This window comes from Emys orbicularis, chromosome 11 (assembly GCF_028017835.1).
Source record: "Emys orbicularis isolate rEmyOrb1 chromosome 11, rEmyOrb1.hap1, whole genome shotgun sequence".
Classification (NCBI taxonomy): domain Eukaryota; kingdom Metazoa; phylum Chordata; order Testudines; family Emydidae; genus Emys; species Emys orbicularis.
Genome location: NC_088693.1, coordinates 56,688,881 through 56,698,749, shown reverse-complemented (window position 1 = coordinate 56,698,749; position 9,869 = coordinate 56,688,881).

Below are 9,869 nucleotides of genomic sequence, written 5' to 3'. Positions count from 1 at the left end.
TTCTTGGTGGTGTTTACTAGGTGAGATCAGGGGATGTCCACTGATGTCAGTTTCTTGTGAATCCTGAATATATATTTTTTCTCTGCTCTGAGCAAAAAGGGTGAACTCTATCTCCCAACCCTCTGGACCAAAGGACCCAAATTTGCATCACTAACTCTACCCAGCTCTTGATGTGCCTCAGCAATTTTCAAGGCAATTTGTCTGTGTATGTTAAAGCACTTTGAAAAATCAGCTCTAAAACAGAAAGCTTCTCCAGCTTAACTATAGAGTCCCTTCCACTCCTTTCTAATGACAAAGTGCCTGAGCCTTGTCTATACTGCAGTGTCCATTAGCTCCCATCAGTAGCAAATTATGAGTCAGCTTTTGGGAATGAGGGATTTTACTTCAGTCTCTCCCTCTGGGGGGTGATGTGTGTTACAGTTTCTCTCTCAGCTTGTGTGTTAAGTCTTTCTCCCTCTATGATTTTTGTGTGTTATGTGTCCTCAGGTAATGAAGATGAAAGAGGACTTTGATGTATGTCTGACAATCTCTCCCCTTCTTGGGATTGTGTGGGGACTTTTGCTAGACATTTCAATGAGGAATCTAGCTCATTCACAGAGTCCTCCCTGATCAACAATTTGCAATACTTACACCACCCTTCCCTGGTACTATTCTTGTATGTTTGTGTGCCAGCCAGCCTGTGATCAGTGTTTTGCAAGTGTGTGTAATGAGGGTTTGTTGGTGAAATGATACTCACTGAGGGGGAGGGGGAGAAGGAATGTGTGTGAGTGTCAGAAACTCAGAAGCACACAGGGAATGGAGGAGCAGCCAGCAGCCAACAGCTTTGTGCTGCTTTCTCCTGCTGCTCCAGGCCTGGAAGTCAGAAACCAACCCCTACCCAGCTGCTGCTACTGGTGGCGCCCCAGGGTCTAGTAACTCACCCCTGGAGGTGAGTAAGCAGCCCTCCCACTCCCAGTGCTTTAGGGTGTCTAAGGAGCTGTAAAGGGTTTTTTGTGTGGTGCTTAGGAGTTGTGCGTGCCTGTCCCAGAGCAGCAGGCTGAACTCTCAGGGTGAGTGACAGCACCAGCAGGTGCAAGGGATGGTGGCAGAGGGGGGAGTTTCACTTTCCAGGCATGGCCCCTAAACACTGATCTCTGATAACTCAATGAAAGAGCTCTTTTACTGGGGTGGGAAGTGAAAACTGCCCAAGTTGCAGGGAAGAGATGATTACAGTGAACTGCAGGGGACTGAAGGGGGGATTGGAAGTGATAAAGAAGTGTGCTGAAAGGAGTAGCAGGGAGAAGGGGGGGGGTTAGCAGGTAGGATGTGTTTTGCAGAAGATGGAAGGAGGAGCAGTAACTGAATGGGCTGCAGGGGAGATAGAAGATGACTGAATGGGCAGAAGCAGGTGGCAGATGGGATATGGGGAGATAACTGAATGAAACTCAGTGAGGGTTTGGAGGTGATATCTGTTGGGGTTGCAGGGTCCTGATAAGGGATGGGAGTTTAATAGTTCTTGGGAGGTTAGATATGTGGGATCCATGGGGAGAAATGTTAGGGGGCACAAGGGGATGAAGTAGTATCTGTGTGGGGCCGATAGGGTGGGGAATGAAGGAGGACAGCTCTGTGGGATCCATTGGAGGAACTGTGGGAGGATAGCTGTGCTGGAGCCCTGGGGAAATGCTGCCTTATGCTATTCCCCCTATGAGCCCCACACAACAATGGGGCAAGATAGCTGTGTGGGGTCCATGAAGGGGAAGGGAGTGAGGTAGTTCTGTGGGGCGCATGGGGAATGGAGGGCAGGTAGTTGTGTGGGAGAGACAATTGACCGCCCGCTTCTCTTTTTCCCGGCTGCCCCGGACAATCCCGAACATCAATCCCCGCCCCGATTGTACTTCAGTGCTGCCCCCTACCCGTGCGTTAGGCAGGGAGAAGACCCCCTCCGCCCCACACTTCGTTTTCCGGGCCCGCCCGCCCCGATGTGACTCCTTCGGCTCTGTGGGGGTTTACAGCCAGGAGCGCGTCGGGCTCGGAGCTGCCGCGGCGTGTGGAGGGAGCTGCGTGCGGGAAACGTGCTGCAGGGACTTTGAGGCCGGTGTGAGGCGGGAGATGGAGCCCGACAACGCGGTGAGTAGCGGGGGCCCGGCCACTCAGGAGATAAGCGGAGCCATAGGCGACGCCGCCCCCAGCTCCACAGGGAGGTTCGGAGTGGGGTGGCTCCCGGGGGAACGTGCCTTAGGGCCTACGACTGGTACTGTGAGTGATTTCCCTGTGGGTGTGACGTACGGCAGTGAGTGTTGGCTGTGCGGAGGCGCGGGGCGCTGTGGCGAAAGGGCTCAGAGACTCGGGGTGAAAGAATGTGCCCTCCCCACATTAAATAGCAAGGGCCTGCCCGGCCTGCGTGAGGGGGCGGAGACGACGGGGGCGGTGAGCGAGGCAACTGCTCCCTAGGCCGGGCACGGCTTTCCCGCCAAAACCGTCAGGGAGGGCCAGCCCCGCCCATCGCTCGAGCGAGCCGTTCGCTCCTCCCCAGCGCGAGCTCTTTCCACCTCCCGCCGCTCGAGCGAGCCGTTCGCCTCTCCCCAGCGCGAGCTCTTCCCACCTCCCGCCGCTCGAGCGAGCCGTTCGCCCCTCCCCGGCACGTGTTTCTCCTCGCTCCAGTTTTAGCACAAGGCTTTTATCCCGCTCCTCTCCCGCAGGGTGGATACCTACTTGACAGTGAGGGCGGGGCAGTTCTGTTGCAGAGGACATTTTCACTGAGGATTGGGGGAGCTGGTGTGAGGAGATTCAGGAGGCTGCCGGGTCTTGCTGAGGACTGACACACTTTACTGGTTGTGGGGAGCTCCAGTGTTCTATTTATTTTCCTCAGTAAAGGGGCAGTAAGGAAGTTGGGGCGCAGGTAACCCCACCGCCCGCTGGCTGTCTCCCTCTTGGTCATCTCTTCCAGCAGGGTGTAACTGCATGTCTCAGTGAAAAGCAAGCTGTGACACCACCATAGTATGTAGGTACACAAAAGTGAAAGCTTCTGGCGGGGGGAGGCAGCAGAAGCGTATGAACTCTACACAGTGCCAAAAGCAATGTGATGGTGGGATTGTACCAGGGATCTGCATAGTGCCGCTGACTTTAGCTATCATGCATAACAGCACTAGTGTAGATGTAGCAGCTCGAGTTTCAACACAAGCAAGCAATCAGAGGTGGAGTGGTAAAAGAGGAAGTGGGTAAACTAACCTACACTAAACGCTCTATTCCCCAAATGAGAGTTGACTACATTACTGCAGTAACCAGAATACAAAGCTGCTGGGAAGCATGGGTACATAGTCTGGCTACTAACCTGTGGCACCATCTCTTACTATTATTATTAGTGGCCCATGCCTGCTAGATTAAAGCCTGTGGGGGAAGCTGCTACAACTACACCTTTACTGGAAGTGTAGGTATACCCTGCACTTGTCAAGTGTTGGTCACGTCTCCTTTCTCTGTTAGGTAGCTTAAACTTGTGTAGATCACCTCCCTCCTCCCCACTGTTCCTCTATAAAATGGGCTTAATGATACATACCTTAGTAAAGCATTTGAAAAAGCAGCTAAGATGCTCAGATAGCAAATCCTGTGCAGTAACTGCAATTATATTATTGAAACTTCTGGGTTTTGGGGAGATGGTATTTTCTTGTACAAGTAAGGGAAAATGCACTTATCCCCCATTTTTAAAAATAGCAAGCCTTCTCTCTGTTTAACTACCCTGCTGACTTCTCTTGTGAAACAACCACAGTATTTTAGCTCTAAACTTAAAATACATTTAATTTACAAATGTTCAAAATGTAATTGTACACAAATTTTTGGAGACATGATGTATAATCTGCTGCAGAGGTATGGTTTGAAATATCAGGAAAAGATTGGATATGTAACTCTTGGGTTTTTTATGTCTAAAATGTATGAGACAGGAAAGGTTAATTAGAAGAGTGGATTAATCATTTTGCCATGATAAACTTCTAGGCCATAGCAACCACCTCCTCCAACAATTCTTTTAAAAGTTTTGTTCAGCATAGTGTTTTAAAATTCAGATGGTGAAAGGCACTACCTTCTGTGCATTGTAAATAAAAAAAACTCTCAGTCTGTATACTGGTGGGAGTGACACTTGATAGACTGGCAATGCTATGATCCTAATTTTAGGGAACACACGATGTTTTTAGCCTACTTTGTTACTAGTTAAACATTAAAAAGATAGGAAGTTAAAGAAAATATTTCACTAAAATGCAATTCTTAATTTTTCAAAAAACATTATTTGGTGCTATACTGAAATTATTCAAAAGGAAAAGTGAGGATTAAATGTGTCAATTTGATTTCTTTAAAAAGAACTGAAATTTTCACTTTTTCTGTACAAATTTTAAAGTAACACTTCTGTGTATATAGCAGTATTTTTAAACTCTGGATAAGGGACTGCATCTCTTATTTGTCTTAAACGACTGCTTCTCTTAAACTGCTATAATTTACTCTTCCAAGCCAACCAAAAAGCCCACTTATGCAATCATCTGGGACATCAGGCAGAAAGATGACGACCTGCCTCACAACTGACCTCTGCAGTGCCTGATCTCTCTTCTTCCCACTGGTGGGACTGTGGAGATTGTTCTGGGACTGGAATTACCCTTGCACTTCTGCTGGAAGAGGGAAAGGGACAGGGTGGAGGGAAGACAACCCTAATTTGTTTTAATATTAAGAACCAACTTGGCAAGAGAAGAGGTTTGGGATAGGTAGGGGTGGATAGGTGGATTTACCCCCCCCCACTTTCTCAGTCACCACGAAGTCATGTGTTTCCTACAGTATAATGGTCTGAAAACTACTAGTGTGTGATAGAATAAATTCAGAGTTTAGTTGAGGAGTTGTTTTTGGAACTGAACGGTTCCTGTTAGTTTTCCTACCTGACTGAAAAGTCAGGGAGGAGGCCACCCCAGATGGTAGGGTGGCACTTTGCAATATTGGGCTCCTTTAATATCATACCTCAGCACCTAGGTATGAGCAGGGAAGTCTGCAACCTTATCTGCATAGCCATAAATGTTCCAATGCTACTTCCACTGGGATACAAGTAGGCCTTCAGAATTTAAGAGTCTGACCAAACTAAGACTACTCTGGCAGATTCCAAATCATGGAGAGGCAATAGCCCAGGACTTGGAACTCATGCAGTAAATATTGGAAACTTCAAATCCAAGTCTACCAAGTCCTGAAATTAACTGTTTTGAATATTTGAACATGAATGCAATTCATGGATGCAGTCTTATATTGTATAGGGTTTGGTTTCTGGCTACCCGAACGACTGTCTCTTTCCTTTAGTGCCATTATGACAGTTGATATAATGTGAGATACTCTTGTTAACACTCTAGATTTAAGTGTATAGAAGGTGTAGGCAGACTATTTTCAGTGCAGGCACTTGGTATTGTATTTGCTTTCCCAACTGGTCCAACAGAGCCAAAATCTGTTGAACTTCAGAAAGCAGTGCTCAGTCTATATTTTCATCGTTTGCCTGAAGCTATTAACTGTGAATGATGTGTGCAAGCCCAGTTCATGGGGTGGCTTTGTGTTGGTATGAATCAATGTACTGATTAGTGTTTTAATATTATTCATGAACCTAGGGACAAATGTGACAGGTATATTTTATACATTTAAAAATAAATTATTATTAGCAGATGATTCTAGTCAACAGATTACTCCCTAAAAAGTGTATTATAAAAACTATTAAAATTTTAAATGCTAAGATATTTTATATTCCACAATATAAGACAAGTTTGGTTTCAAGTTTCAAAGAATATAATGTCTTCAATTCAATCCATTAATCTTGAGGAATTTTTATTAATATGACTAATCATTTTCAATAGTAGATTGCTTAGTCTCATGGCATACTTTGTGATATACCAGTTCTCAGCCATATAGAGTTTTATAAACTTTGGAACCAGTGCGTTGGACTGTACCTGCAAACAGTTTTGAACATAGCATACAGTTCATATAGCACTGATCTCATATGGTCATGTGGACTTACCCCACAGTGAATAGACTGCCACATTCTATGCCTGTTAACTACTATGAATATTCTTCAAAGATAGCCCCAAATGGACAGTACTGCAGTAGTTCAGCCTAGTAACGACAAGCATGGATTAGTGTTGCAAGGTTTGCCTCATCCAGGAAAGAATACAATCAAATAGCTGGTCACAAATGGAAACAAAAATTGTATGAACCTGTGACAGGGTGCTCTACTCACTGCTGGACAGCACCATCTCCTGGCGATTAGCTCTGTGAGGCTGACACCCGTCCCTGTGATGGCACTCCGTCTCTCTCTCTCTCACTTCAGGTGTTGCTGCTTCCTCTTCATGACTTAGCTCTCCAGCCAAGTCACTCAGCGGGTACCCCTTTGGGGGAAGCAAATTGTCTTTCAAAGTCTCTTTTCACAAGCAGTGTCAGGCAGTCCTCACATTTGCTGCCCTATGTGATTCTATCCTTGACTCTGGCAGTTTTTATAGCCATTGCCCTTAATAACACCCTCTACTCTAGGTTCCAGTCCAGGGCCCTGTAGGGAACAGTTAAGGGCTGCAGCTGCACCCCTTACTGCTCCCCACCAAACACCTTTCTACCATGCTGCTTCTCCCCTATCTCAGGGTAGGGGACTGCAGGCTTCCTCCCTGATGCTTCCCTTCACTATAGCTAGCCTTATAGAAGCCCCTCCCATTCGAACTTCCTTCTAATTAGCTTTCTCCAGCTTAAATCTCCCCCATTTGCAGTCAAATTGGCTGATTGGGCCACCCTGGCCTAATTCGGCTCTTGCAGAGCCAGTGTGGGGAGTACACCCCATCACAGAGCCACTGCTGCTTCCTGGTAATACAAGCACAATCTGGACCAGAAATATGCAAAGATTGTAAACCAATTTAGCAGGAGAGGACCCTTGCCAATACGTAGACCAGTTACATATCTCCTCAGTTCCTCAAATTGCTTTCCCCCACTGTCAATTCACTCTTTCTCCATGTTGGATCTGTCAACTTGTTCTCATCAAGGTCTTGGCCAGACATTTGGAAACTCCATTTCAACAGAACCAGAGCTAGAACTGGGTGTCACTGGTGTACAGATAGCATTGCAGCCCCAAATGCCTTACAGTTTCCTTGAGATGTCTAATTTATATAATAAAAGATTCTCTCTGTCATTCTGAAGGCTAAAATGTTTGTAGAGTCAGCATGAAGTTATGGAAGCAGCTATGAGCATGGTTGAGAGCTCTTTTTGTTCAGAATATCAGCAGCTTGAATCATCACTGGGTTTTGTGGTCTGTTACCATCCAGTTCTTAAGTTCTCAGGCAGGCATTTTGACTTTATGAATTACATCTGTGCAGTGTACTGCTAGAGTAAGGCATATAACTCTTCTATACCATGCTGAGAGTCCTAGACCATTGTGATATCAGAGGTAACTCAATCAGCCAACCACCCTTATTTTATAGCTAATTTACATACAACAGTTTCATTGGTCATATGGGGAGACTGTACAGATAAGGGGTAGTCAATTATTTTTTGTCAAGGTCCAAATTTCTTGGTCTAGGTATAGTCAGTCAATGTTCAGACTCCAGAGAATATAATAAAAAATAATAATTAAATAAAAGGATTTCAGGTCTGTTCAAAAGGATCTGGCTGTCTGGATTTGGCTTGTGGTCTGCCTACTGACTATCCCGGTACAGATGGTAAATTACTTGGCCCAACTGCCACACTTTTGTGCTCAGCTGTCGAACAAATTATCACAACTCTCCCAGAACACCCCCCTTATGCAAAGTGGCACAACCACCCACACAACACCACAATCAGCAATCACAGTAACCCCAAACACATATAGCTACTCACTGCAGTATACTCCCCTAATTCACCACACACACAAATCCATATAACTTTCCCAGCACAACACAAAACACACAGAAAATCAGCACAGCCAACAGTACAACCATATACAATAAACCCAAATACACACAGTCAGTCACTGCAGCATAACCCCCTAATTCACCACCTTCAAAAATCAACACAAATCTCCCAGATGAATACAGCCCACATTCAATCAACACAAATCTCCCAGCACAAAACAATCCATGCACAAATGAACACAACTTTCCCAGCACAACACACATTTGCCCACCTTTACTCATACTTATCATAAATGTCAGCGGCAAAGACATGAGTCCATCGCTGCTATGTATTAGGCAGTCGTGGAAGTCTCTGTGGTTTGGATGACTAGTTATCCAGTACTACTTTATGCAGCCTCTTAAAGGAAAGGTTGGATCAGTTAAAGAACAATTTTTATCCTTTGCCTGACTACAAAGGCATGGCATCTGCACCTTGTGGTTATCTGTATCAAAGGTAATCCTGGTCCACCAGATCTTTATGCATTGTCAGAAGAGCATCATCTAAAGGTAGAAACAGATATCTTTCTACCATACTCAGGTCAAAAAACAGATTGATAGGGTCACAGGAAGTCAGAGGAATCCAGAGCTGCATTGACATGAACTCCTCCATAACCGTCCAGAACCAAGAAAGTTTGAAGGAAGTATAGTGGTAATTAGTGAGTTCAGTAAAGTAATGGCTTCTTGACCAAGAGCCTAATTACTGTTTGTTTCAGTGATCAGCAGGGGAAAACAGTAACAATTTCAGTCAGTAGTAGACCCAGGACCTCCCTGCTAGCCTCAACAGCCATGAGGCGCATGGGTTGTTCTCTCAGCTTCACCAGGACCTCAGTATGTGAAATCAGATGAAATTCTGCCAGTGAAGATAGCATTTATCTGCTCTTCATTTTACATTGCTCCTGTAAACAGGACAAACTGTTGTTTGTTTAAAGATAACAGCACCCCAATCTGTCCTTATTTTACTTAAAGGACTTGGATTCTTTGAGTCCTCCCTTCCCTATTTCTTCTGATTGCTACTCCCACTTATTCTGTCTTGTCTTCATTAGACTGTAAGCTTCTTGGGGAAGGTGGCGTCTTTTACTCTGATTGTACCGCACTTAGCATAATGGGTGTTCAGTCCTTATTGGTGCCATTAGGTACCACCATTATACAAATAATAAACAATAAACTCTGAAAGAACTTCATATATTGTCAGAGCAAGTCTTGAATATAGGCCATTGCAGCTACAATGCCTATAATCAGTAATATAGAAGTACAGGTTGTAGACTCTTGTATCTTCATGATAGACTTGATACTGCTTATGTTCCACTTCACAGTGAATAATGCAGGTTGAAGCTTCAGGGTACAGTACTGATGTCCAAATGGTTAAAATAATTATAATTTATATTTTTGAAACAAGAATTAATCCTTCAGCTTTATAAAGAAAAATGTGGGGGCAGTCAAAGAGTTGATTTATTGTCTTCAATGTCTGTGATAATTGTGGGAATCCATTACAACCTACTAATTTTTTCCCTTGGCCTGACCCAGATCAGTCATAAAACTGACTGTCCATCATTTGGTCTTCCCTTTTCTCCAAAATATATGTTTTTCAACAGACTCAGGAAGGACCGTATTGTGGTTCTGTTGCTCAGAGCACAATATGCTATGCTAATGCTTCCTGTGCGCCTAGATAACATGCTCTGTGAAAACCTAATATTGATAAATGTTGCAAATAAGATATTTCTCCTAGGAAATAAATTGATGTTTGGTTCAAAGTGATACAGGGTTAATAGTGAATCTTAGTGTGCATCCACGTGAACTACTATGTCCTGAGTCTATAATGTGACATCCAGAATCAAGACAAACTGAACTCGTAAAAGGAAACTAGAAAGATGAGCTGCCTACATTTGCTAGCGTTTGTTGATTTTATTTCTAATATGGTGAATAGGTGTTTTTGACAAATGCGGTAAATATAATTAAGACTGTGATACTGTCTTTTAACTT